This window comes from Falco punctatus (genome assembly GCF_963210335.1).
Source record: "Falco punctatus genome assembly, chromosome: 15".
Taxonomy (NCBI): Eukaryota; Metazoa; Chordata; class Aves; order Falconiformes; family Falconidae; genus Falco; species Falco punctatus.
The window spans coordinates 23,355,043-23,367,827 of record NC_137595.1 but is presented as its reverse complement, the minus strand read 5'-3'; positions in this window follow the sequence as shown (position 1 = coordinate 23,367,827).

The window sequence follows — 12,785 nt, the reverse complement described above, 5'->3', positions numbered from 1 at the left end:
CTCCAAAAGCTCTGGGAACAAAGGGTTGACCCAGATGCTGTGGATCTTGATGTCCTCTCCTTGGGACAGTTCTTTGGTGCTGATATCTTCCCAGCAACCAAGCTTGGCCAGGGTCCCTGGGTGCTTCTTTGGCACTTGTGGGACTAAGGCCCTTTCGGCCGTCGCCCAGTGGTTCCCACGGACATGGGCTGCCATGCTTGCAGGGCTTCCTGCAGGACTTCCCCTCCTCGGGTGCTGGCTGCGGGCCAGCTGTCTCCACTCCAGCTTCTGCAGATCTTCCTCCTTCCTGGAGCAGTCTGCCACATGTGTCATATCCTCAGGCATCCTACGGGCTCTCCGTTGGGTCCGCACCGACTTGCCTATGAGGATGCACTTGTAGCGTCCCACTGGTGCTTTGGAGCCTTGCTGTACTGCTTGTGCCTGGTGCCCTGGCCCCACATGCCTCCTACCCATGGAAGCTGGCACAGACACCCTGCCAGCAGCACTGGTGCTCCCATGTTCATGGGGGTCATGCGCGGGCTTAGGTGCAGGGGCCTTGCTGCTCCTGGCTGCCTGGACCTCATCTCTTCTTGCCCTTTTCACCAGCATCATGCTGCTTTCTGAGTCCTGCTGTTCCGCTGGCCTCTTGTGCCGGACCTCACTTACGTTCCACTGAGCTGCGTCCTGCAGAGCCACGGTGTGGGCTGTGGGGCTGTGTGGGGCAGGTGCCTGGCTCCCTGCCTGTGATGCTGTGCCCTGCTTGCCGAAGAGAGAAGCCGGTGCCTTCGCCGCCTCCTGTTCTGTGAGAGCGAGTGACGAGCGTTGCTCCTCTTCCTCAGCAGCTGCAGCCAATGCAGTAGCTGCTGGCTCGGTGTCCATGGGATGTGTCGGGGCAGGAGACGCATCCTGCACGTTCCCGGCTGAGACTCCTGCCGTGTGTGTGCCAGAGCTGCTGGGACGGCAGGACCCCTCCAAAAGCTCTGGGAACAAAGGATTGACCCAGATGCTGTGGATCTTGATGTCCTCTTCTTGGGACAGTTCTTTGGTGCTGATACCTTCCCAGCAACCAAGCTTGGCCAGGGCCCCTGGGTGGTTCTTTGGCACTTGTGGGACTAAGGCCCTTTTGGCCGTCGCCCAGTGCTTCCCGCGGACATGGGATGCCATGCTTGCAGGACTTCCCCTCCTCGGGTGCTGTCTGCGGGCCAGCTGTCTCCACTCCAGCTTCTGCAGATCTTCCTCCTTCCTGGAGCAGACTGCCACATGTGTCATATCCTCCGGCTTCCTAAGGGCCCTCCGTTTGGTCCTCACCGACTTGCCAATGAGGATGCACTTGTAGCGTCCCACTGGTGCTTTGGAGCCTTGCTGTACTGCTTGTGCCTGGTGCCCTGGCCCCACATGCCTCCTACCCATGGAAGCTGGCACAGACACCCTCCCAGCAGCACTGGTGCTCCCATGTTCATGGGGGTCATGGACGGGCTTAGGTGCAGGGGCCTTGCTGCTCCTGGCTGCCCGGACCTGATCTCTTCTTGTCCTTTTCACCAGCATCATGCTTCTTTCTGAGTCCCTCAAGAGGCACCGGTTTGTCTCCTGTGCAGCGTTGGTGTTGGCTGTGGGGCTGCATGGGGCACGCCTGCAGCTCTGCATCCTGCCGGCTGCATCCCACTCACCACAGTAGACCCGAGGAGATGGGACAAGCTGTTGGGGTCTGCTGGCAGCTTCCCTGCCCTGGGAAGAAGATTCATTGGGTTCTGCTGCCTGCGGCTGCCCATGGCCCACCTGTGGGCAGGAAGAGCACGAGTCAGGTGATGGAGGTGGCTGCCTTGGCACAGCAGCCCCCCAGTGCTGGCAAGCCCAGCCGCAGCACCAAGAAAGATCCATGTGGCCCCGTCCCACCGCCACCACCCCCTCCTGCCCCATCTCTCACCTGGTGCAGGGTCTGCAGCCTGGGCAGCCTGCTCTGGTGCTGGGGGCGGGTGTTCGCCTCCTCATGCGTGGGCATCTTTGGCGGTGTCTGCTGCTGACCTGCCATGGTCACCCAGGGGAGATGCTGCCTCCTGAGGGAGTCGCTCTCCTGGGAGTGGACAGCCCAGGGCTCTCGCCCCTTAAATACCCCCACGGTCACCGTGGAGACCCGCATCACATTGGCCTCTGGGCATGATGCGCTGCCTGCATCACAAAGCCCTGGGCAATGGCTGTGGAGATGCCCACGCCCCGCCCGTGAGCACCTGCGCCCCTGTTGAAGTGTCTCACTTGGTGAAGGACGCCAATGGCAATAGCTTTGCCACCAGGCTCTCCAGCATCTTTGTTTTTTGTCAAAGCAAGCCTGCACGGACACGATGCGGGTGGGTTCTCTCCCGTTGCTGGAGGCTGCTGGCTGACACCGAGAGGCGTGGGTGTTGTCCGTGGGCAGCTGCCTTCCCACATGGTGAAGCTTCAGCACTGGCATCAGCTGTGGCTCTGCTCCTGGTGGTTCTGCCTGCTCCGGGCTGAGCGCTCTGGGAAGGGGAAGCATCCATGAGTGTAGGAATGGGGATGTTTCCGAGGAGCAGCCCTGTGGTTTTCTAAACCTTCTGAGTACTGGGAGCCGAGCAGCGCTGGGCTCTGGGTGTGCCCGGGGCAGCTGCTCTGGCTGAGAGCGCCCTTCCCCTGCGATGCCTCTGCTGTCTCGCTGTCTGCCATGGGCTCTCCTCCCAGGTTGGAAGGGGGTGGCGTTTGGATCTTGGCTGAAGTGCATTCTTGATGGACGCGACCAGAAGGGGCAGATGTAGGCCTGTACGCCTTCAGCACCTTCCTAAGGGGCTTGTGCTGCTTTCCCCCCACAAAGACGGAGAGCCTGTGTTTCATGATGTGAGGTGGTTTCCTCTCTCTTGCCACAGGGCAACAAGCCATGGATCTCCCTGCCCCGTGGAAAGGGTATCCGCCTGACCATTGCTGAAGAAAGAGACAAGAGACTGGCAGCCAAGCAGAGCAGCGGGTGACCTCCAGCTCGGGTCAGCCATGGTCCTTTCAGTGTATTAATTATACCGTTCACCAAGTGGCGGTGTGAGTGGCTGAGGAGCATCCAAGGGCTGGAGGGAGCCGTGCTGTGCCAGTGTGAAGCCACACTCCGCTCTCTAGAAGGGCCTGCTGATGCGGGGAGACTCCTGGTGACCTGACCAATCACCAGAACCATCTTCCAGAAGGGCAAGGGGGAGCGGTAGGAGACCCTCCAGGCTGGTCCGTTCCTGGGAAGGTGCTGGCAGAAACGCTCTGGGACAGCGTTCCCAGGGACATGCTGGAGGAGCCGGGCTCTGGAAGAGCCAGCTGGGCTCTCCCTGGGGCCAGTGGTGCCAGACAGGCTTGAGGCTCGCTGGGATTGCCCCTGGGCGCGGGACTGAGCAGAGAGGGGAGGCTCCGTGACCAGTGCCAGGGGTGGGTGGTGCATTGGCCGGTGAGTTGGGCTTTGGCGGGGGGCGGTGCTCAGCATCCTGAGCCCAGCTGGCTGCTGCTTACTGGGATGGATGGTCCCTCACGGGCTGCTCTTCAGTGCCTTTCCTCGGAGGCGGAGTGTTGGGGTCTGCAGCGTGTCTGCAGACGAGTTAGTTGACTTTAAAGCCTTGTCTTAAAGTCGTGTTCCTTTAAGACAGCCACAAAAATGACAAGTATGTGAACAGGAAGTGAAGAACCGGGGCTTAGAACCGCAGCAAACGGGCACCTACAGCAAGAGCAAAGAGCAAGCAAGAGGAAGACGACAGCAAGCCTACCAGGGTCTGACACATGTACTATCTAAGATCTATAAGCAATCTGTACAGATAATAAAGGCCATTCTGGCCATTTTGTCTGAACCCAGCCACGTAGATATAGTGTTTTTATGTCCGTCTCGCGTTGCGTCGCCACAGTGGAGCGTGTGAGGAATCACAATGACAGCAGGGGTAGGGGAGGCCCCCGCACTGCGGGTGGCAGTGGCAGTGGTGGAGGCTTGGCAGCTCTCGGGGGGGAGTTGGCCAGGCCAGAAGCATGGGCTGCTGCGGGCCCCAGGAAGTCCAGCAAAGGCAGGTGCTGAGCAGCGGCTCGGGGATGGGCTGATGCCCCCTGCCCAGGGGCTGTGGCTGTGGCCGGGTGGCTGGAGAGCAGCAGTGCCTGTGGGAAAGGCCCCAGAGGCCAAGGTGGGCAGGGGCGTGCGGCGTGCCCGGGCAGCAAGGGCAGTTCCGCAGGCCGGGCTGCGCTAGCGAGGGCACAGGCGGCACTGCGGGGAAGGGGTTCCTCTGTGCCATGGGCCCAGGGGAGTGCGTGCCGGGCACTGGGTGCGGGCTGGGGCTGCGCGGGTCCGGGCAGACACGGGCCCCGTGGAGCGAGGCCAGCGGAGGCCCCATCTGGCTGGGAGCTGGAATGCCAGAGGCATGGGCAGAGGCCGAGGGCACAGGCTCTGCTCAGCGTGGAGAAGAGGGAGCACAGGGGCTCTCCAGCTCTGCCTGCTGGCGTGGGCCTTGCCTGCACGGGTCTTTCTGCCAGGGTGGAGCAGGCACACATGAGCCGTGGGGGAAAATGGTCAGCTTTTATTGGCCTCAGAAAGCACGCAGGGCCCAGCAGAGGCTGGCACCACGATGTCCTCAGGGCAGCTGAATGCGTGGGGCGCAGTCCCGGCAGCCATCCCTGCAGTGCCTCCCTGCGCTGCTCCTTCCGCATGCAGCACGGGCTCAGGGGCAGCCGGCACCTTCATGGGCCCCGCTGGCAGCAGGGCGCTGCTGCTCTCGCTGTGCCGTGATGCAGGGACAGCAGAAAGCCCTGCGCAGAGCCCTGAGCACCCTGCGCAAGAGGGAGGGCCGTCGCCGTCGAGCTGGGGTGTGCGGCAGGGCGGCGATGCCTGTGGAAGAAGGAGAGCTGTAGGCAAGGGGCTGGGCAGGTAATGGGCAAGGTCCTGCCTGCTCCCCACCACCGAGGGCTTTCCCCAGGGAGGGGTGTCCAGGGAACGGCCAGCCCCTCTGCACGCAGTCCTGCCGCCCTGGCCTGGGCGCAGGTCGCCGGGACAGCCGGACCGGGCCTGCCCTTGCCGAGGCAGCGCTCGACTCGGACGTACCTGGGTCATCCTCGGGCTCATCCCTGGAGCCGGAGCAGGGCGATGTGTTACCACTCTGCTCGGAGGCTGCCTGGCCCTCCGGGGGATCAGCGTGGGGGTCCTGGAAGAGCTCCAGGCTGATGTCTTCCCACTTGTCGTCCTCCTTGGCCAAGACCCCTGGCGCCTCCTATAAAAACATGAACAACAAAGGGAGAGCTAAGCATCCGCCACTGGATGCGGGGAGAAACAGGCGCTTGGGGATGGGGTTTCGTGGTAGGCTTGGCAGTGTTAGGTGTCGGGTTGGCTGGGCTTACGGTCCTGCAGCCAGAGGAGGGCTGCGTGTCGCCTCTGTGCTGGGAGGTCGCCTGCATGGGGAGAGCAAGACTAAAGGCGCGGGCAAGAGGGTGGTGGTGGTGGTGGGGAGGAGATGGAGAGGATGTCCACCAGCCATGTCCCTGCCACACATGCCCTGGGCGCGGCGCCTGCCTCCGGTACCTGGGGATGCTCGGTGCTGGCCACGCGCCCCTGGCTCACCTGGTGCCAAGGCTCCCAAGGCAGGGGACAAGTTGTCTCATTGTCTCCGTTCTCTGCTGCTGGGGCAAGGTGTGGTGTGGCGGTGTCGTCCACAGCATTTTCAGGCAACGAAAAAGCCCCTTCATGATCGTGTGCTGCCGGGGAGACGATGGCTGCACTAGCCTCTCCTGGATGGTCTCCAGACATGGGAGAAGCCATGTGTTCTCCATCCTGGCGTTCGTCTGGGACAGGAGAGGCTGTGCTGGGCTCTCCCTGAGGCTCTGCAGCCAATGTAGACTCGCTCTCCTCAGTTGCTGCAGGTGGTTTTACTGCCATCGCCGCATCCACGCTTTGTGCCGAGTGCCGCTGTTCCACCGGCTGCTGGCTGCGTTCTTGGATCACAGCCTCAAGCTCGTGCAGGAGATCACTTATGTCCCACCGAGCTGCGTCCTGCAGAGCCACGGTGTGGGCTGTGGGGCTGTGTGGGGCAGGTGCCTGGCTCCCTGCCTGTGCTGCTGTGCCCTGCTTGCTGAAGAGAGAAGCCGGTGCCTTCGCCGCCTCCTGTTCTGTGGGAGCGAGTGGCGAGCGTTGCTCCTCTTCCTCAGCAGCTGCAGCCAGGGCAGCAGCTGCTGGCTCGGTGTCCATGGGATGTGTCGGGGCAGGAGACGCATCCTGCAGGTTCCCGGCTGAGACTCCTGCCATGTGTGTACCAGAGCTGCTGGGACGGCAGGACCCCTCCAAAAGCTCTGGGAACAAAGGGTTGACCCAGATGCTGTGGATCTTGATGTCCTCTTCTTGGGACAGGTCTTTGGTGCTGATATCTTCCCAGCAACCAAGCTTGGCCAGGGCCCCTGGGTGCTTCTTTGGCACTTGTGGGACTAAGGCCCTTTCGGCCGTCGCCCAGTGCTTCCCGCGGACATGGGATGCCATGCTTGCAGGACTTCCTGCAGGACTTCCCCTCCTCCGGTGCTGGCTGTGGGCCAGGAATCTCGACTTCAGCTTCTGCAGATCCTCCTCCTTCCTCGAGCAGTCTGCTACATGTGTCATATGTTGCCTTCACAGGCACGCGGTGACCTGGCTCAGGAACAGCACAGCGGCCGACCCCTGGCCGCGCGGTCCATCAGCTCGCAGACACCAATGTAGAGGAATGCAAATGGCGTTTATTGCTGAACGACGCGACACTATATAGCCTAGGTTTACAATGGCACTTCCATCTGCTTACATCATAAACTAAAAGCTGTTGGCTACCTGGAGGGGGGCCCTATGTTTCCGTACAGCGCGAGATCTTCCGGCCGCCAGGCCCTACCTAGCAACATTTCTGCCCCCCCCCTCCCCCCCCCCCCATGCTTAACTAAACAGGCTAAAATAGTAAAAATATTTCTAAAAAAGGGTACAAAGATAAGGCACACTGAGCAATTGGCACTTGGGAAACAACTGGGGGTAATGGAGTGTAGCTTGGGATATTTGGGGAGAGCCAGGGAGAATCGGGGGAAATACTGATCAAGTACATTTTAAAAGCAGTTGTTGTTGTTCTACAAACATGATGTTGACCCTTTCTAGCCGGCTCTTGACAAAGGACACGAGCCTGTTTAATATACAGGGTCCGAAGATTAGTGTCAGCAGGATTATTGCAATCAGACCTACCAAGGTGGATATCAGGGTGGCTAGCCACGGTGATTGGTTAAACCATGATTCAAACCACCCTTGTTGGGCTTCCCTGTCTCTTTTTCTTTGAGCCAATCTCTCTCTCAATTTGGCCATCGAGTCCCTAACTACTCCGGTGTGGTCAGCACAGAAGCAACATTCCTCTTTCAAGGCGGCACAAAGGCCTCCTTGTTGCATAAACAGGAGGTCTAATCCCTGTCTATTCTGCAAAACAACCTCTGATAGCGAGGAGAGGGACTGCTCCAAAAAGGTCACGGATTTCTCGATTTTTTGTAGGTCTTCATCGATGGCAGCTTGCAGTTGAGACAGGCCTCGTCGCTGGGTCACTAGGGAGGTCACTCCCGTGGCCGTGCTGGCTGCTCCCAAACCAAGCAGCGTTGCTATTGTTACAGCTGTCAGTACTTCTCTTTTTTGAAGCCCGCTATTGGCTTCTCCCCAGTAGCGGTACGTTTCTTCTTCTGGATGGTATAGGATCCTAGGAACAATCAGAATTTGTACACAGAAGTCAGCAGAATTGTCAAAAATTTTGAGGGACACACAGGGGGTTACTCCTGATTGATGGCAGATCCACATTCCAGGTGCGGATGGGATCGCCCATTTATGGGTCTTGTCAACCGCAACGGTTCTTGCGCAGACAGCACTATCCCAGCTTGCTAGGGCGACATTACCAATACATACGCCCAGGCCCCTGACTTGGCTCAAGGTAACTCCTTTCCATGGTGTATCCCACCTACACTGGGTTGGATTGCTATCTGATGAATAGTCGAAGGAAGCATGGAGGGCAATGCCCTCGTAGAAAGGGGGATAGACGTCATAACATAACCAACAAGAATTCATGAGATCCGGGTTTGACTGATTTAGCGACCAGAAGGTGGCATCTAACACGCTAAAAAATGGCTTGTCGGGTAAATGGTGAGAGTTCATGTTAGGTTGGCTTGAGGGAACTATCTGCTTGGTTAGTAAGGGATCGGCTGGGGCGGGCATGGCAGTCTGCAAGTTTTCTTTTCTTTGCTGGTTATCGCTTTTGATCACGACGTTGGGGCCAATTGCTGTTCCGCTTCTTACCTCCTGTTTTTTGATAAAAAACAGTCCCCCCCTATCTGTGCCGGGTTGCCAGTATCTAATGCCCCAAGTTTTGCCGATGGTCCATCCTAGGTCGTTTTCATTGGTTACGTTTAAGAAAATATATTGGCAGTCACATTTCCCACGGCATACTGTCCTTCCCATCCCACTTGGTCTCCTAGGGGTGCAGCCTGTTGGTCCCCAACTGGTCTTAAGAAACGGGTCTGGTTTCGCTACCTTCCAGCCAGATGCGATGGTTTCACAGCCCCAGCGAGAACAGTAATACTGATAAGGGACGTTACAGTAAGATTTGCCGGGGTTAGAGCTGGGACACAGATAATACGTTATAGTGTTCAAACAGGGGGTTGAGAGGATTAGGTCACAGAGATATACTTGGAAACTAGGGGGTCCCGGGGTAACAATCTTTTGTAGTATCTTTTGGTCCTCCCATCTCGCCAGTACCCATTCCCACGGCTGATGTTCATACAAGCCGCTAGACGGCGTTATGAACACCAAAATTGAGATCACACAAAAACATCGCAGCCCCGCCCTGCGGGGGCTGTTTCGCCGTTGTCTGGACTGCGCCGGTGCAGAGCTCTCAGATGCGGGCAGGCCACTTGCGGACTCGTCGTCTTCTCTTGACACCAGGGTATACGGGTTACGGGGGTGTCCGATGATCCGGTCCTGCAGCTAAAAACTCACAGTTTTCATTAGTTTTATTCTGAAGGTCTGGCTTGATAGACTTAAGTGGACACCATTTGATTCTGTTATCTTTTCTGACCGCAGCATACCCTCGCCCTGTCAGAACTAATTTCCACCCTTGTTCCCACTCTCCTAGCTCATTTCTGATCATGACGTATGGGCCTTCTTCTAGCGCTCGAGTGGCCCAGTGCTTCTGGGTAGGGCTATTCACCTCGTCTCCCCTGGGGAACTGGTTTAAAGCTAATAGGGCTGTTGCTAATAAGCGTGCCTGGTCCCCTGAGGGAATGACGTTGGTAAAACCTTCTGGTTTTGCTAATACCTCTAATTTAGATTTCAGAGTTTGATTTGCCCGTTCGACTATGGCTTGTCCTGTACTATTATATGGGATGCCGTGAATCAGAGTAATACCCCATTTCAGAGCGAATGCCTGGACTGATTTAGACACAAAATTCGGACCGTTGTCCGTTTTGATCTGATTAGGGATGCCAAGCCACGCCATGGCTGTTAGCCAATGTTGGATGGTTGCCTTAGCGTCGGTCTTAAGGTGTTGTGTCGCTACGATCACCCCGCTATATGTGTCTACAGTTACTGCTAGGCATGCTCGAGGTTTTAGCAACTGGCAGAGCGTAAAATCTGTCTGCCACACCTCGGAGGCTTTAAGACCTCTGGGGTTGACTCCGCTAGACCACAATGGTGCTTTTTGACAGTGGGGACATGTAGCTACTATATGTTTCGCGTCAGTGGCCGAGATCCCACATCTCTTTGCTAACGCTTTGGCTCCAATGTGGAGGGACTCATGTAATTGGCGGGCATCTTTCAGTGTCCACAACCCTTTTGCAGTGGCATCTGCTTTGTCGTTGCCGATTTGGAAGAACCCTTTGATTGGGTTATGGCTGTTGACATGGATAACCGATATATTGCCCTTTCGGGAAAAAAGTGCTTCTTCTAGCATCAGAGCTATTGTGGATGTTGACACGCCGGGCCCTGACATGGCTAAGCAAAGCTTGACCACCAACATTGAATCAGTTACTATGTTGAGGTGTTCTGTTGGGAACAGACCGCATGCCAGCACTACAGCTGCTGCTTCCAGCTGTTGGACGGAGATCGCACGATCGGTCATTTTGACACAGTGCCATTCTCCTCCCGACCGCCATACTGCTGCCGCGGTTGAGGTCGCTGAGGATGCGTCTGTGAAGACCGTTGGTCCCTGTTGGGGCCGGTCCATGATTTTCCGTGGGAGGTCGACGTCGACAATAGCTAGCATTTGAATCCAGGGGGGCTTTGTGCCATACCGGACTTCCCCCCCAAAATCCGGCGAGGGCTATAGCTAGATATTCTGACATTGCCACTGATTGTGTTGGGAGCTGTTTGCGAAAGGGCAGGTATATTTTGGCTGGTTCAATGCCCAGATGTCTTAGGGCGAGTTTTCTGCCTTTCATGATGAGGTTACCGAGGCACTCGACTCCCGGAGAGAAAGCACGCGATGTTTTCCCCAGAACTACCCATTGTATTGGCTGAGCTTTTTCAGGAGGGCCTTGGGCCAGCGCTCCTACTCCCCCCCCTTCCATGAAATGCACATACAGATCAAGTGGTATAGCTGGGTTCCACCTGGCGAGCGTGTTTGATGACACCTGTTGTTCGATAAAGTCGAGAGAGTTTATTGCCTCTGTCGTCAGAGTTTTTTGTTCCCATGGGTGTTTCCCTTTCAAAAGATCGTACAGGGGGGGCATGATTTCGGGAGGGATCAGGACAATATTGCGGAGCCACTGCAAAGACCCCACTAACTGTTGCATATCATGGAGTGTTTTAACGGTTCGACGGATTTTTATTTGAGGAGGTGTTATGTAAGAACTTGTGATTCCCATTCCCAAGAAACTGACACAGGGTCCTCTTTTAATTTTTGCACTCGCAATTTCAAACCTGTTTGTCTTGAGGGTTTCTGAAATTATTGTCACCAGGTGGTCTACCTGATTGCCTGATGGTGCGGCAATCAGGATATCATCCATGTATTGAATGATAGTCGCAGTCGGGTCACTGCGCCGAACCGGTGCCAGTGCTCCATCCGCTGTGATTTGACAGATAGTGGGTGAATTGATCATTCCTTGGGGCAGCACTTTCCACTGGAAGCACAAGTTGGGGCATTGGCTGTTTGGAAACACTACAGAAAAAGCAAACCGCTCTTTGTCCGCCTCATGCAGAGGTATTGAGAAAAAACAGTCTTTAATATCAAGGACAGCACAAGGTTGTCCCTCCGGAATCATGGAGTTCATGGGCAACAATGTTTGAACGGGACCCATTGGCTGGATTTTTTTGTTTACCTCACGCAGGTCGTGGAGGAGACGAAACCCCTGGCCTGCTCGTTTGGGTATTACAAAGACTGGGGTGTTCCATGGACTAGTGGAAGGCTCTATATGACCTCGTTGTAGTTCGCGGTCAACTAACTCAAGAAGGGCATCCATTCGAGGCTTTGACAGGGGCCACTGCTTGACCCAGGCTGGGTCGGATGATTTCCATGTCAGTCTGATCGGCGGAAGTGGGTGTACGGCAGTGGCCCTTACTGTAAATTTGTCACTCTGGCTTTTAATGAGGCTAGGGCGTCCCTTCCCAACAGGGGTGGGACTCCTGACATGACGTATGGGAAGAGGGTAATGGTCTTTTCTGGTCCCTTTTCTGTGTGAAGCGTGATTGCTACCAAGTGAGCACTCTTCTGAGCTCGGGTTAATCCCCCGATTCCGCCCACCGTGGAGGCGTCTTCCAATTTGCAATGTGGGGGCCAGCTCGTTTCAGGACTGACTGTAACATCTGCTCCGGTATCAATCAAAAAGGGGATACTGATGGTGATACCATTTAGGGAATTATGGAGGGAACAAATCCCCCACACCACTGGCGGGTTGTCACGCCTTACTGCCAGGGCCACCCAGGGGTCTCGTCCCCACAGGGCGGTCCCTGCTGTCCCTGGGATGGAGGCCAGGTTTGTGGGGTCATTGGCTGGGCCATAAAGTTGGTTGCTTCCCTCGGGGGCAACGGGTTCGGGAGTGACCCCCACGTCTGGGGTTGGTGTAATGGGGCCGCCTGACATCCCAAGTGGGAGAGGGCTGTGTGCGGCCCAGGGGCCCCCTCCCTTTCCCGTTTCCCTGCTTTTTAAGTCTGCATTCCTTCGCGAAGTGCCCTCTCTTTCCACAGGCCCAACACGGTCCTTTAGATCGGTTTTGTGGGGAGAGCGCCGTTGGCGGGTCTCCCGATTGGGGGCAATTGATCATCGCATGGCCTGGTTGGCCACATTTGGGGCATATCATCACGCTAGCCAGTGCACGAACGGCCACTTGGATTGGGGCCAGGTGTTCCTCGCTCACTACATGTTTAATCATGTCCGCGAGACTTGACCCAGGTGGCAGCGATCGCAGGATTTCCTTGGTTTTTAGATTAGACTGTTGCCGCAAACAGTCTGCGACAACTGGGCCTTTTGCCTCTGGGGGCAGGGCCAAGGAATCGACTGCTGCTTGGAGGCGATCTACAAACTGTGTAAAACTCTCACTTTCTTTTTGTTTTATTGTGGACCATGGCGATGGCTTGGCAATAACTCTAGAGGTCACGCAAATAGCCTCTCTAGCTGCACGGGTGGTTGCCATAACTTCATGGGCCCGCAGGCCCTGGGCTTGTGCTTGGGGGGTAATCATTGTTGGGTCTGTACCCATCAACCGCTGTAGACTGGAGCCATGTAGCGGATGATCCGCTCCGGTTACTCAGGCTAACTGCCTCACACAGTTCTCCTCCCATTCTTATTTAAACACAATCATCCCTGCCCCATCAAAAATCAGCCTACAAGTCT